Below are 15,801 nucleotides of genomic sequence, written 5' to 3'. Positions count from 1 at the left end.
GAAGGAGTTGCAGGGGAGCATCCTGCCAGGTATGCAAGTCTCTACTGGTGCAGAACTCACAGGAACAGAAATTTATCCTCAGCTTTCTTTTGCTTCAGTGTTCCTGAGAGTCTGGAACCTGTCAGCTGCAGCAAAGCATTAACAGGCAGGGGAAAGAAGATGGAAACATGCTGGATTTTAAGAAGCCTTTTTGCTTTACTCATCTGAAATATTGTTTATGTGAGGTCAAGATAATAATTTCTAGAAATGTTCTGTGTTCACAGAGACTATGCAGCCAATTTTTAGCTCCATGACAAGATCAAACCTCATTGACACTTTGAATGTTTATGTCCTATTTAGTGACAGTTTTTTGACAAATGATAGAAATTTGCACTTTTTTGTAAATCTCTGTTATGAACTTGAAAATTAGATAAGACTTTTAAGTCTTGAAAATCTGTTCAGTGTATAGGCTTAATTTGGTTAGGATTAATGAGTCCATAAACCACAAGGAGAATGTACTCCCATTATGTAGTCTATTCTTTCATCTAGGAGTGAATAGAAATGTATGGTTATGGATTTAGCTATTTCAGACAAATTACCACATGTGAGTTCTCAGGCAATTCAATGAAGGCAGGAGAGATGAAGGGATTTCCTGTGCTTTTTACAGAGCACTACACATTTACTTTGGTAACATTCAGTAATCACTGCACAAATTAAATAATCATTTTTAAGAAAGGCCATTTTGGCCCTATTCTAAAGGAATGAATTGCACTACAGGGATAAAGAGCATTAGGTGTTTGCTTAATGGGCAAAATAATGGTCAAGAGTATGGTAATGATATAGCTCCAGAAAGAGGACAGCTGGTATTCAGGAACCTTTGGAAGTGAACATGCAGGGAATGCAAGGGCACTGAAGGCAACCTGTGCTCTGTGTCTGATGCTGGTGGGCAGTGATGTAGATTCCTGCCTCAAGATGAAGGAATTGTCAGAGGAACAAGTTGGTGGAACTGAGCAAATTGCACCAGTTAATGATCTAACCTTTTATCTGAGAGAGAAATAATACTCATATCTCCTTCTTTGATAATGATTAACCTTGAAGTACTCTACAAAGAAAACATATGGTCCTTGTTAAAAGACAAAGTTACTTGTCTGAGTTTTCATAGCTCAGCTTGATCAACTGATGTAATTCACTGGACCACATTTCCCTCCAGTGTTTGCATCGTAACATCTGATTAATGTCTCAAAAATTATCAAGGTTTTGGGAAAACTCTAGAGATTTTAACTATGTGTAAAGGTACAGCCACACTAGGAATGGTTTCTCTTTGAAATAACAGTTTCTCATGCATTTTTCAGTGGTAACAAGGTGAGAGAGAAGTGAAGATTATTTTTAGTCCTAGAAGTTAATAATAGCCTAAAGGTTACTTCAAATCGTAAGAAAAAAGAATTTGACTTCATGATTAGTTGATATAACTGACAATAAGGAGAAATAAGATGTTTTGTGCCACTGCTGCATTTGATACCTGTGCAGTGGTCTGTAACATCCTTCGCTATACTGCATTGATGAAGATGATTATTTACTTTCATTCTTTTGTAATAATTGTTCACGCAATTGTACAGATGTTCCTGCCATTCTCACCTCCTAACCCAGTCATTTATTGTCTAAAACAAGTTACATTTTAAATGAGAATGACCTAGGCATAGTTTATGGTTTTAATGTGACTTCTCCTCTCCCAGAAAGGACACAGGTTTATTTACAATGTTAAGTTTTTATGAGGACATAACTTAAATATCTTTATATAAGCTATGGTAGAAAAAGGCTTCGATCAGTATAACTATCCTGATAAAGTTTGATGCAGTTTACTGGTGTTATTTATGAGGAAAGCAAAATGCATCAGTTGTGATTTCAGTTAAAAGATGATTATGAATAGTTCTTGGTTACAAGCAGTTGGATCAGATTTTTTAAAGGTATATAGGTGGCTAAGTGCCATTATGAACATGGGGGGGATTGACTCTTCCTGGAAGAACTGTCTGACATGTTGATTATGAGGTTAGTTGTCATTGCATGACATCCCCTTGACCTTTTTTTTTTTTTAAATGTATTTGTCAAGTATTTGTGCTCTTTTCTCAGCAATTATTTCTTACTTGATTGTATACAGCCTTGTACTTGCAAGTAAAATTTAGCATTCTTTCTAGAGAGGTTTTGGAAAATGTAAAGCCTCTTGCGTACAGCAGTTTGTGTACAGAGAAAGCATTTGGGATACTTTAGTGTCTACAGAAGTAGCTGGTATATATGGTAGTGGCATTTTCCATAGGTTCTGGATGAAACTTCTGATGTTGGCAGAATGCAAGTCTAAAAGTGTTCTGTAAGCTTCCTCAAATTCTGCTAAATGTTATGTTAAGAGTAAAGAGCAACAGTTTGGCTACTGGACTTTCATTTCAGCACCTAGAACACTCACTAATGAGTCTGTAATGACTATAATGAGATCATGCATGATCTTGGCCCCTGCTATGGCCAAACACCTCCCTCCTTCCTCCCCTCGGGGGTGATGAATTGACTATCATCAAAAAGTACAACCCCTATTCAGGATTTTTCTTCAGGGAGTTGGAGCAGAGTCTGTTTTCCAGGCTTTCTCCACTCGTTCCCACCTGGCTTTTTTTATTCTAGTCTCTTCACTAATTTCTTATATAGCTTTTATCTCACTACATTTGTCTGTGTCTGTTAAAAAAGTGCAAGCTGAAGTCTACAGAGTGACCCATGCAGCATTCTCCGGGGCAGAAGCAGAATGTACATATGGACTTTTACAGATAAGTTTTCACTCTGCAGAGGTTCTTTCTGCTGTTTCATAAAATGTAGGTTTACCTTTGTACCACCAACTTCTGAATGTGTGTTACCTCTGCAATAATTTCACAGTCTAAAGAATTTTCCTTCAGGTATTGAAATGGTTACATGCTTAAGTTGGGGGGCGTAGTTTCTCCTCCCTGCTTGGCTGGTCACACTTCATCATCCCCAAAAAAGTGCTGGAATTTGAATTCAGAGTGCAGGTCTTCTTGCTACTGGTCTGCCTGCAAGCCTATCTGGGAGAGGAGCCACCAGCAGATGCAGGGGGTGTCGGGAAGGAATGATATCCTGCTCCTCACTCTAAGGCTGGTAACAGAGTATAAGAGGGTCCTGAGTTCTAGGGAGGGAAGAGAGGCTTGTTGTGAGGAAAAAAGGAAAATACACAGCAAAGAGGCTACTTGATAGTAGAACAGGGACTTATAATTTCAGTTGTGAAAACAATTTTCCCTCCTCAGCCTCAAATTACTTGACTGTGATGATTGTCTAATAAGTGAAGTAGCCATTGGCCTGATCTGATGGTTTAATATCAAACCAGATGCTTGGCTTACAGTGTAATGCATTCTAAAGTCATGCTGCAGTTGGAAAGCATAGCAAATGATCAAGGAAATAAAAAATAAAAAAGAGAAGTATCTTTAAACTAAAGTGTTGTGGGGAAACAGACAATTGGTGAGGGTCTTTCTTCTCTGGGCATCTAAGCTTAGTGTTTCCAGGAAGTAATCCTGCAAGCTGTGATTCTGTCCAGGGTTTTGATCCACTTACAAGTTTAATCCATTCTCTCTGAACTTAAATTCTCCATTATCTGTTAGAAAATAATTAGAGGCTGCAAGCACAAGTCTGCATACACAGAGTTCCTTGGGAGTCCCTGAGCTCATTGAGATGAAGACAGTTTGACTGATGGTGGTCAGCTGATAGTGGGCCAGGAGCTAATAATAGAAGGCAGGGCTGCTTAGCTAGGTGAGAAAGTTAACTTGGGAAAAATTAAACTGAAGGGTTTGGAATTTATGGTTGGAAATCAATTTCCCATTCTCATTTGTTTCCTGGTAAGAGAGCTTCAGAGGCAGTTGGTTTCTTTTATGGTTTTATAATTAAGATCTAGGGGGCTTCTTGACTTTCCTGGACTTAACTGTAGCTCCCTGCTGTCTCTAGGAGCAGCATTCAGTGTGCAGGAGAGCATTTGTCAAGCAAAGTGTAAAGGTAATCAGTGACAATGACCTCCACCAGGCATGCAGCAATCAAAAACTGCATATAGAGGGGCTGATACCCACATATTTTATCTATGTCTGGCCTAATTAACTAAATTAATAAAGCAGTCAGTTGTCTTGTACTGCAAAAAGAAAAAGAAACAGCTTTTCCTAAATTGTCAGCCTGTCTTTTAATAAAAACAAGTCCTCAACACATATCCAAATTATCTTTGGTTCAGGGGTTCATGCTGCTGACTAGCAAAAGAGAATTTTATATTCTGTTCAGCTGAAAACCCTCAGAGATCTGGATAGGTTGAGATGCTTTCTTTGTTTCTTCAGCTTTGTTTAGCTGTCACTGTGGAAAGAATCCTGTAGGTACAGCTGGGTAGTCAGGTGGGGAAGGTGAGAGAAGACTTCCCTTTTTTTGGTTTCCACCATTGGCATTAGACATAGGAAGGTTCTAAGCTGAAGCTTTTGTGTTCTGTCAGTGGTGACTTTCATAGAGTCCTTGGGGCTCCCTGCAGACACACTCTGGGATGTGCAGTTTCTCTGTTCACACAGATCATTTACACTGAGTCTCCTTGTAGGATCCTGCCTTATATGACTATGGAGGTGACTGGAGAAATATTTTTCTCTGTCTTCTGTGTTATTTTCCATTCGTTTTATACCTCTTAGGCTACTGAGCCAGCGTTTGACCCAGATCTTCAACAGTCCATGTAGATGCTTCCAAAGATCTGAAAAAACAGTACTGCTGACATTATTTGGGTAGTACATTCCAGACACCCCACAGTCATTCCACTGACTGCATGGCAGCTTGGGAAATACAACTGAGTTAATCTTGAACCTTAGTTTAAAGGGCAGCTTTAGGATCAAATTCTTTATGACAGCAGTGGTAAATTTTTCCTTAGCCTCATCTGCTGTCATTTATGTAAACATTCTCTTTCCAGCTTCTGTAAGGGTTGTCTGTAAGAACAGCTGGTGATGAGCAGCAATGTTGTGCACTGCCTGGCAGTGTGCTTTACCTCCACCTCAAACAAGTTTTCACTCCATCATGTTAAGTTGCTGGGCAAGGGGTGACCTAACTGAGCTGATTGTAGACTCCTCTTTGTGCAGTCTCCCCTCTTACTCCCACTTAGGAACACTGTCAGTACAGCCACTTAGGAGAGGGAACTGTTTGCCTGTCAGTTTCAGGCACAGAAGCTCACAGTGATTGCAATTACAATTTCCAGTTGTCCAAAGATGTCAGAAATCAAGCTGTCCTTGAGAACTCTGCATACCATGCACAAGCCCCAAGAGTGATCAGCCTCTACAGAAGCTGGACATTGATCACTACTGAAGGTTAACTGCTTTTAGTCATCTGAAGATTAACTCTTGCAAGGTCACACTTCTGTTCTTTCCATCTTAAGCAATAATTCTCTCTTTAAATATTTTCTTCAGTAATTTTTCTATCCAGAATATACGAGGGTAAGATGCGTGTGTGCGTGCTGCAGGGGTGTGTTCATTTTCTGTATGCGAGAGCATGTGGCTGGATGAAGAACGTATATACAGAGAAAAGCTGAAGTGCAAGCACAGATACACGAGCCAGGGTGTTTGGGAACAGTTCTGCTGGCATATCACTTTAACTGAAAAATACAGTGAGGGACAGTTTGCCTGCTACTGGTAATGGGGGATATTCTGAGCCCTGTTGAAATCAATGGGAGCTGTGAACTTGCCAGTGATTTCAACAGGGCCAGGACTTGACCTAGGGAGTCATCCTTCAAAGAAATCTGCCAGAGGTTGGAGAGAGAATCACATGCCTTAGTGAGTGACTCACGTAACAAGTTATTCCTAAATGAGTTAGAAAGTATATTCTGAGGCTTTTTATTGATAGCAATGGCAGAGATCATGATTTAAAATTTGTATCTCATTATGACCTGGAAAACCTGCATAAGGTTGGGTAAATACGTGGTTGGTGAGACGACCAGGAAGCAGTGTTAGTTTTATTCACTGGGAAATGTAACTATGGATTAGTTGAAATTATTACAAATTCTTAAGAAATTCAAGAAGTAGTCTTGACTGCCAGTAGTATGTGTGTGAAGGAAACTTTTTGAACTGATGTCTTGTATTATGATTTCTTTTTAAAGGTATGAGGTGTACACCAGCATGGTTGATACTTGTTGTTTTGGAGTATATTTTTGAGCCTGGTTACTGAAACATGTAGTCAGTTGTTTGCTTCACTGTGTATGTTACTGTTAGGAAGTTCAGGATCCCATGGTTGCCATTGTTTCATCAGGACACAGTCAGAGAAAGCTTTTTTGTAAAAGTGTTGAGAAACAGAATAGGCAAAGGATGGGAGTATTAAAAAAAAAAAAAAGAAAAAAAAAGACAGAAGTGGTATCAAAAGTGGTACACAGTAGTTTAAGTGGAAGACTTAATCAGAAGCTCTTGGGATTTATATTTTCATGGTAAGTTCCATGGGTCTCTAGTTCTTGGCATTGCACCGTATGTTGCCTCTCTTTACTGTATGTTTAATCTGGATCTGAGCCAAACTGCTCTCCTCCAGCTTCATATCTTCCAAGGACTTACAAACTTTGTATCTGGATGTGGGCTTTTAGGAGTGCAATCTTGAATGCTTCAGTCAAAACTTCTCCTGGATAATTTAGGGCCATGAATTTTGAGGAATCACTTTCCAGCAAGACAGTGCTTTCAGGTGCTAGTCTTCCCATCTGCACAACCACTGGATGGTGTGATTTAAGGCAGAGGGGAAGATGTTACCTGTGTTAGGAACAGATCTTCCTGGAGCAGTTGGCTAGAGCTGATAGACTTGTAATTGCACATGTGGGAAACAGCCTTTCTTGAAGATCAGCACAGTGACTGGCAATGGAATTCTTTGCAGTCTTTCTGTCATTCAGATGCAAAGTGCAGCAATAAAACTGACAAAACTTGGGAAAACGGAAGATTATTGAATGTTTGGTATGCAATGACAAGAAGCTGATGTATCCTGTATTAAAGCAAACTTTGGCACCAAGAACTGGGCAAGTAGCACCAAAGTACCACTAAAAGAAACATGAAAGACTGTATTTAAGAAACTTCCTATTGCTTTGCATTTTTTATTTGTGCCTCCAGCTCACATTAGCAGTGTAAAATAGGCACAGGTTAACGTTTAAGTTCCTAAAGGGCAATGTGTATGCCTGAATGTTGCCACACTGATAAAAAATGCAGGTTTTTATGGGATCTCTGTTAATAAAAAAAGAGGTACTGTTTCCTGAATCTTTAATGCATCTCAAACAAGCCATCTCTAGTTCGAGGTTAATGGTGAATCTAATGAGGTTTGAGGGAAAGACCGAAGAAGAAATGTCTTGATATTTAAGTCACAGGAGCTGGCTGTAAAACTGTATGTACACGCTGGCTAATAATTTTTGAAGTACACTTGTCTGTGATTTAGTTCAGTGCCAGGTGGGTAGACTATTACGTAGCAGATTTTTGATGAAAGTGGGCTGGTGGGGCTGTGTGCAAGCCCCAGCGCATGCTGCAACTCACAGATCAGCAGCAGTGCAGAAATGGAGCAAGGGCAAAGGGCCTGAGAGGATCAATGCGTTATATTTGTCATGCTTGGTTTTATACTACTGAAGCACCAAGTCAAGTTAAAATTAAGGGGGCAGTTTTGTGTTGTAGTAAGAAAAGAAATTCAAGACCATTTTATGCATGAAAATGTTCAGCCTGTGTCCCTTTGAATAAACATTTCAGGGTACAGAAGCACAGGAGCTGAACTTGAAATATCACTGTTGAGATACATTTCATCTTCACGTCTTTTAAGAACTGTAATTTGGAATAACTCTACCTAGGTGCTTTTTTTTTTTTTTTTAAATGTATTTGTCAAGTATTTGTGCTCTTTTCTCAGCAATTATTTCTTACTTGATTGTATACAGCCTTGTACTTGCAAGTAAAATTTAGCATTCTTTCTAGAGAGGTTTTGGAAAATGTAAAGCCTCTTGCGTACAGCAGTTTGTGTACAGAGAAAGCATTTGGGATACTTTAGTGTCTACAGAAGTAGCTGGTATATATGGTAGTGGCATTTTCCATAGGTTCTGGATGAAACTTCTGATGTTGGCAGAATGCAAGTCTAAAAGTGTTCTGTAAGCTTCCTCAAATTCTGCTAAATGTTATGTTAAGAGTAAAGAGCAACAGTTTGGCTACTGGACTTTCATTTCAGCACCTAGAACACTCACTAATGAGTCTGTAATGACTATAATGAGATCATGCATGATCTTGGCCCCTGCTATGGCCAAACACCTCCCTCCTTCCTCCCCTCGGGGGTGATGAATTGACTATCATCAAAAAGTACAACCCCTATTCAGGATTTTTCTTCAGGGAGTTGGAGCAGAGTCTGTTTTCCAGGCTTTCTCCACTCGTTCCCACCTGGCTTTTTTTATTCTAGTCTCTTCACTAATTTCTTATATAGCTTTTATCTCACTACATTTGTCTGTGTCTGTTAAAAAAGTGCAAGCTGAAGTCTACAGAGTGACCCATGCAGCATTCTCCGGGGCAGAAGCAGAATGTACATATGGACTTTTACAGATAAGTTTTCACTCTGCAGAGGTTCTTTCTGCTGTTTCATAAAATGTAGGTTTACCTTTGTACCACCAACTTCTGAATGTGTGTTACCTCTGCAATAATTTCACAGTCTAAAGAATTTTCCTTCAGGTATTGAAATGGTTACATGCTTAAGTTGGGGGGCGTAGTTTCTCCTCCCTGCTTGGCTGGTCACACTTCATCATCCCCAAAAAAGTGCTGGAATTTGAATTCAGAGTGCAGGTCTTCTTGCTACTGGTCTGCCTGCAAGCCTATCTGGGAGAGGAGCCACCAGCAGATGCAGGGGGTGTCGGGAAGGAATGATATCCTGCTCCTCACTCTAAGGCTGGTAACAGAGTATAAGAGGGTCCTGAGTTCTAGGGAGGGAAGAGAGGCTTGTTGTGAGGAAAAAAGGAAAATACACAGCAAAGAGGCTACTTGATAGTAGAACAGGGACTTATAATTTCAGTTGTGAAAACAATTTTCCCTCCTCAGCCTCAAATTACTTGACTGTGATGATTGTCTAATAAGTGAAGTAGCCATTGGCCTGATCTGATGGTTTAATATCAAACCAGATGCTTGGCTTACAGTGTAATGCATTCTAAAGTCATGCTGCAGTTGGAAAGCATAGCAAATGATCAAGGAAATAAAAAATAAAAAAGAGAAGTATCTTTAAACTAAAGTGTTGTGGGGAAACAGACAATTGGTGAGGGTCTTTCTTCTCTGGGCATCTAAGCTTAGTGTTTCCAGGAAGTAATCCTGCAAGCTGTGATTCTGTCCAGGGTTTTGATCCACTTACAAGTTTAATCCATTCTCTCTGAACTTAAATTCTCCATTATCTGTTAGAAAATAATTAGAGGCTGCAAGCACAAGTCTGCATACACAGAGTTCCTTGGGAGTCCCTGAGCTCATTGAGATGAAGACAGTTTGACTGATGGTGGTCAGCTGATAGTGGGCCAGGAGCTAATAATAGAAGGCAGGGCTGCTTAGCTAGGTGAGAAAGTTAACTTGGGAAAAATTAAACTGAAGGGTTTGGAATTTATGGTTGGAAATCAATTTCCCATTCTCATTTGTTTCCTGGTAAGAGAGCTTCAGAGGCAGTTGGTTTCTTTTATGGTTTTATAATTAAGATCTAGGGGGCTTCTTGACTTTCCTGGACTTAACTGTAGCTCCCTGCTGTCTCTAGGAGCAGCATTCAGTGTGCAGGAGAGCATTTGTCAAGCAAAGTGTAAAGGTAATCAGTGACAATGACCTCCACCAGGCATGCAGCAATCAAAAACTGCATATAGAGGGGCTGATACCCACATATTTTATCTATGTCTGGCCTAATTAACTAAATTAATAAAGCAGTCAGTTGTCTTGTACTGCAAAAAGAAAAAGAAACAGCTTTTCCTAAATTGTCAGCCTGTCTTTTAATAAAAACAAGTCCTCAACACATATCCAAATTATCTTTGGTTCAGGGGTTCATGCTGCTGACTAGCAAAAGAGAATTTTATATTCTGTTCAGCTGAAAACCCTCAGAGATCTGGATAGGTTGAGATGCTTTCTTTGTTTCTTCAGCTTTGTTTAGCTGTCACTGTGGAAAGAATCCTGTAGGTACAGCTGGGTAGTCAGGTGGGGAAGGTGAGAGAAGACTTCCCTTTTTTTGGTTTCCACCATTGGCATTAGACATAGGAAGGTTCTAAGCTGAAGCTTTTGTGTTCTGTCAGTGGTGACTTTCATAGAGTCCTTGGGGCTCCCTGCAGACACACTCTGGGATGTGCAGTTTCTCTGTTCACACAGATCATTTACACTGAGTCTCCTTGTAGGATCCTGCCTTATATGACTATGGAGGTGACTGGAGAAATATTTTTCTCTGTCTTCTGTGTTATTTTCCATTCGTTTTATACCTCTTAGGCTACTGAGCCAGCGTTTGACCCAGATCTTCAACAGTCCATGTAGATGCTTCCAAAGATCTGAAAAAACAGTACTGCTGACATTATTTGGGTAGTACATTCCAGACACCCCACAGTCATTCCACTGACTGCATGGCAGCTTGGGAAATACAACTGAGTTAATCTTGAACCTTAGTTTAAAGGGCAGCTTTAGGATCAAATTCTTTATGACAGCAGTGGTAAATTTTTCCTTAGCCTCATCTGCTGTCATTTATGTAAACATTCTCTTTCCAGCTTCTGTAAGGGTTGTCTGTAAGAACAGCTGGTGATGAGCAGCAATGTTGTGCACTGCCTGGCAGTGTGCTTTACCTCCACCTCAAACAAGTTTTCACTCCATCATGTTAAGTTGCTGGGCAAGGGGTGACCTAACTGAGCTGATTGTAGACTCCTCTTTGTGCAGTCTCCCCTCTTACTCCCACTTAAGAACACTGTCGGTACAGCCACTTAGGAGAGGGAACTGTTTGCCTGTCAGTTTCAGGCACAGAAGCTCACAGTGATTGCAATTACAATTTCCAGTTGTCCAAAGATGCCAGAAATCAAGCTGTCCTTGAGAACTCTGCATACCATGCACAAGCGCCAAGAGTGATCAGCCTCTACAGAAGCTGGACATTGATCACTACTGAAGATTAACTCTTGCAAGGTCACACTTCTGTTCTTTCCATCTTAAGCAGTAATTCTCTCTTTAAATATTTTCTTCAGTAATTTTTCTATCCAGAATATACGAGGGTAAGATGCGTGTGTGCGTGCTGCAGGGGTGTGTTCATTTTCTGTATGCGAGAGCATGTGGCTGGATGAAGAACGTATATACAGAGAAAAGCTGAAGTGCAAGCACAGATACACGAGCCAGGGTGTTTGGGAACAGTTCTGCTGGCATATCACTTTAACTGAAAAATACAGTGAGGGACAGTTTGCCTGCTACTGGTAATGGGGGATATTCTGAGCCCTGTTGAAATCAATGGGAGCTGTGAACTTGCCAGTGAATTCAACAGGGCCAGGACTTGACCTAGGGAGTCATCCTTCAAAGAAATCTGCCAGAGGTTGGAGAGAGAATCACATGCCTTAGTGAGTGACTCACGTAACAAGTTATTCCTAAATGAGTTAGAAAGTATATTCTGAGGCTTTTTATTGATAGCAATGGCAGAGATCATGATTTAAAATTTGTATCTCATTATGACCTGGAAAACCTGCATAAGGTTGGGTAAATACGTGGTTGGTGAGACGACCAGGAAGCAGTGTTAGTTTTATTCACTGGGAAATGTAACTATGGATTAGTTGAAATTATTACAAATTCTTAAGAAATTCAAGAAGTAGTCTTGACTGCCAGTAGTATGTGTGTGAAGGAAACTTTTTGAACTGATGTCTTGTATTATGATTTCTTTTTAAAGGTATGAGGTGTACACCAGCATGGTTGATACTTGTTGTTTTGGAGTATATTTTTGAGCCTGGTTACTGAAACATGTAGTCAGTTGTTTGCTTCACTGTGTATGTTACTGTTAGGAAGTTCAGGATCCCATGGTTGCCATTGTTTCATCAGGACACAGTCAGAGAAAGCTTTTTTGTAAAAGTGTTGAGAAACAGAATAGGCAAAGGATGGGAGTATTAAAAAAAAAAAAAAGAAAAAAAAAGACAGAAGTGGTATCAAAAGTGGTACACAGTAGTTTAAGTGGAAGACTTAATCAGAAGCTCTTGGGATTTATATTTTCATGGTAAGTTCCATGGGTCTCTAGTTCTTGGCATTGCACCGTATGTTGCCTCTCTTTACTGTATGTTTAATCTGGATCTGAGCCAAACTGCTCTCCTCCAGCTTCATATCTTCCAAGGACTTACAAACTTTGTATCTGGATGTGGGCTTTTAGGAGTGCAATCTTGAATGCTTCAGTCAAAACTTCTCCTGGATAATTTAGGGCCATGAATTTTGAGGAATCACTTTCCAGCAAGACAGTGCTTTCAGGTGCTAGTCTTCCCATCTGCACAACCACTGGATGGTGTGATTTAAGGCAGAGGGGAAGATGTTACCTGTGTTAGGAACAGATCTTCCTGGAGCAGTTGGCTAGAGCTGATAGACTTGTAATTGCACATGTGGGAAACAGCCTTTCTTGAAGATCAGCACAGTGACTGGCAATGGAATTCTTTGCAGTCTTTCTGTCATTCAGATGCAAAGTGCAGCAATAAAACTGACAAAACTTGGGAAAACGGAAGATTATTGAATGTTTGGTATGCAATGACAAGAAGCTGATGTATCCTGTATTAAAGCAAACTTTGGCACCAAGAACTGGGCAAGTAGCACCAAAGTACCACTAAAAGAAACATGAAAGACTGTATTTAAGAAACTTCCTATTGCTTTGCATTTTTTATTTGTGCCTCCAGCTCACATTAGCAGTGTAAAATAGGCACAGGTTAACGTTTAAGTTCCTAAAGGGCAATGTGTATGCCTGAATGTTGCCACACTGATAAAAAATGCAGGTTTTTATGGGATCTCTGTTAATAAAAAAAGAGGTACTGTTTCCTGAATCTTTAATGCATCTCAAACAAGCCATCTCTAGTTCGAGGTTAATGGTGAATCTAATGAGGTTTGAGGGAAAGACCGAAGAAGAAATGTCTTGATATTTAAGTCACAGGAGCTGGCTGTAAAACTGTATGTACACGCTGGCTAATAATTTTTGAAGTACACTTGTCTGTGATTTAGTTCAGTGCCAGGTGGGTAGACTATTACGTAGCAGATTTTTGATGAAAGTGGGCTGGTGGGGCTGTGTGCAAGCCCCAGCGCATGCTGCAACTCACAGATCAGCAGCAGTGCAGAAATGGAGCAAGGGCAAAGGGCCTGAGAGGATCAATGCGTTATATTTGTCATGCTTGGTTTTATACTACTGAAGCACCAAGTCAAGTTAAAATTAAGGGGGCAGTTTTGTGTTGTAGTAAGAAAAGAAATTCAAGACCATTTTATGCATGAAAATGTTCAGCCTGTGTCCCTTTGAATAAACATTTCAGGGTACAGAAGCACAGGAGCTGAACTTGAAATATCACTGTTGAGATACATTTCATCTTCACGTCTTTTAAGAACTGTAATTTGGAATAACTCTACCTAGGTGCTTTGTTGCAGGTAACACTTCAAAAATTAAGTGTATTCCACATCTCCTTGCTGATCGAGATACCTATGATACATCAGCAACTGTCACAGACTTACATAAATCACATGATCAACAGTTGTTCATATTAATATTCTACATATTATTTACCAATGATACTCAGCTGTCCCTGTCGCTGCTTGTCACAGAGTTGTGATGGAAGAAATAAGACAGGGAAATCTGGTACATGACTGGCTTGCTGATAATCTTCGTAATATTCTGCCAAGGCTTTTCAGACTTCAGTGCAATAACTAGGAAAGCAACAGAGGGCTGAGGTCACGATGTGGCTGCCAGTTCACAGAGCAGTAATTGTTGGTTTGAAATGCTCAGTCCTTGGCTGCTGAAACTCTAGTTCCAAAAAATATACAAGATTCTGCAGGGCAATATTTTCCATATCAACTTTGATGCTGCTTCTCATTGTAAAATACAGTATCTGTTGGACACATTAAGATTAGAAAACCTTTGTGCTGTGAAAACATGGTTAGCTTGTCTCTGCCCTGAAAGGTGTTCAGTCAAGATAGACACAACAGATAAAGGGTAGAGGATTTATTATTATTGCACAGATCTATAGGTGGAACTCTGTTAATTGCAGAACAGATCTCATAACCTCTAAGCAAATTATTTATTTTTAATTTTTTTGTTTTGCTTTAGTTACGTTCTGTTTTTAAACTCACTTGGAATGTTTACTTAGAAAAGGAGATAGTGTATGATGTTTGCTTTCAGACAAAGCTGCCTCATCTAATTATCTACTGAAAATGTGTTGAAAATGTTCTTTTAAAACATCTCTGTCTCAGTTAGTGCTTGCTCCTAAGTCACATATTTTAAACTGGATGCTGCTAGAGATGAGGCAAATAGTGTCTTACCAACAGAAGGGACAGAATAGGTATTCTGACCTCTTTGGTACGTGATGGCAGCTGTTTCCCAAAGGTTTCTGCTTGACATGGAATATCAGGGGGTTAACTGCATGGACAAAGATGCATTGTATAAAATACAACCCCCCACATTCAAAGATCTGTGGGCAAACCCCTCCTGCCCTCCCCTTTCCCTGGCCCTGCTGCAGCCTGTGCTCCCCCCAGCCGGGTGCCTGTGCCAGCGGGGGCGGCTGGAGCCGGTTCCGGCCGGTTCGGGGCAGCTCAGCCCCTTCACAGGAGCCTCCTGCGGCACCTTGACACCACAGCCCTGCCTGCAACCCCTGCTCCCAGCTCCTGCCCTTCCAGGGGTGTCTGAGAGCTGGGTGGGGTCTGGAGAAGGACCAGGGGGGAGGAGGTGGCCAAGGTGGAGGTTCTGCCATGGCAGGTGGAGCTCAGGGCAGAGCTCTGCCCCGCAGCAGCTGGGAGAGACCTTGCAGGTAGGATTTGGGGTGTGTGGTGGTGTGGCACTGGTTTTCTCTCAAGCATTTTTGTTATGAGGTTTTTAGCTTTCTCTTTGGGAGATGAGTAGGCCAACAGGGTGGTAAAATAAGGAAAGCAGAGGTGAAAAGGGTGGAAAAAGAACTGAGGAAACTCAGAAGACGCTGGCTGGCCAGAGTCATGTTGAAAGGAAGAAAGCACTGCACCCCAGGAAGTGTGTAGTAACTTTTGATGATTTTGTGGTTTGTTGGTGCCAGCTTGGTCAAAAAAATTAATAATAATCTAACAGTGAAGCAAGCAGTGCAGTGAAACCTTTTTTTGTTTAAATATCACCATCCATTTTCAGTACTTGTGTCCTGAGCGTGACGCTCTGATGCCACTGAATACAGATGAGGGAGACGTGGAGATGTGTGGTCTATTTGAATTCTCAGTTGTGAGAGATGAATACCTGGGTTATGGATAGAGTGTGTCTTAGATTAAAACAGCTCTTAATGTTGATGGCACACTTGATGAAATTAGGTTTCAATGCAATGCAGTCCCTTTAAATTGATCCTGTAGGAGGAAGGAGCTTTGAGTGTGTGATTTGAGTGTGTGATCGAGCTTTTCAGTGATACCAGAAAATTTCAAAGCAGTGCTGTAAGTCACTTCAGAAAGACGTCAGAACTTGATAGGTTTTTTTTTTTTCCTCTATCACTAGTTCTTGAGACCTTGCCATCACCCATCTTAAATAAAAAATCAAAGAAATAACTCCCTGCTTCTGAAAAAAATGGGCAGCTATAGCTGAAAATGTTTATAAACTGGTCAGTGGTAAGGTCTGTTTTTCCTCCTGTTCAAATAATGCTGA

The 15,801-nt window shown here is 40.5% G+C and overlaps 1 protein-coding gene across 1 annotated transcript in view; it reads left to right on the top strand.

Moving 5' to 3' along the window:
• ERBB4 (v-erb-b2 avian erythroblastic leukemia viral oncogene homolog 4) overlaps positions 1 to 15,801 on the top strand; it is a 375,133-nt gene that overhangs the window by 258,446 nt on the left and 100,886 nt on the right. The window lies entirely within an intron of this gene.

This window comes from Chaetura pelagica, unplaced genomic scaffold (genome assembly GCF_000747805.2).
Source record: "Chaetura pelagica isolate M959 unplaced genomic scaffold, ChaPel_1.0 scaffold300, whole genome shotgun sequence".
Classification (NCBI taxonomy): Eukaryota; Metazoa; Chordata; class Aves; order Apodiformes; family Apodidae; genus Chaetura; species Chaetura pelagica.
The sequence above is the reverse complement of the archived record's forward strand: the minus strand, read 5'-3'. Positions and strand labels throughout refer to the sequence as shown.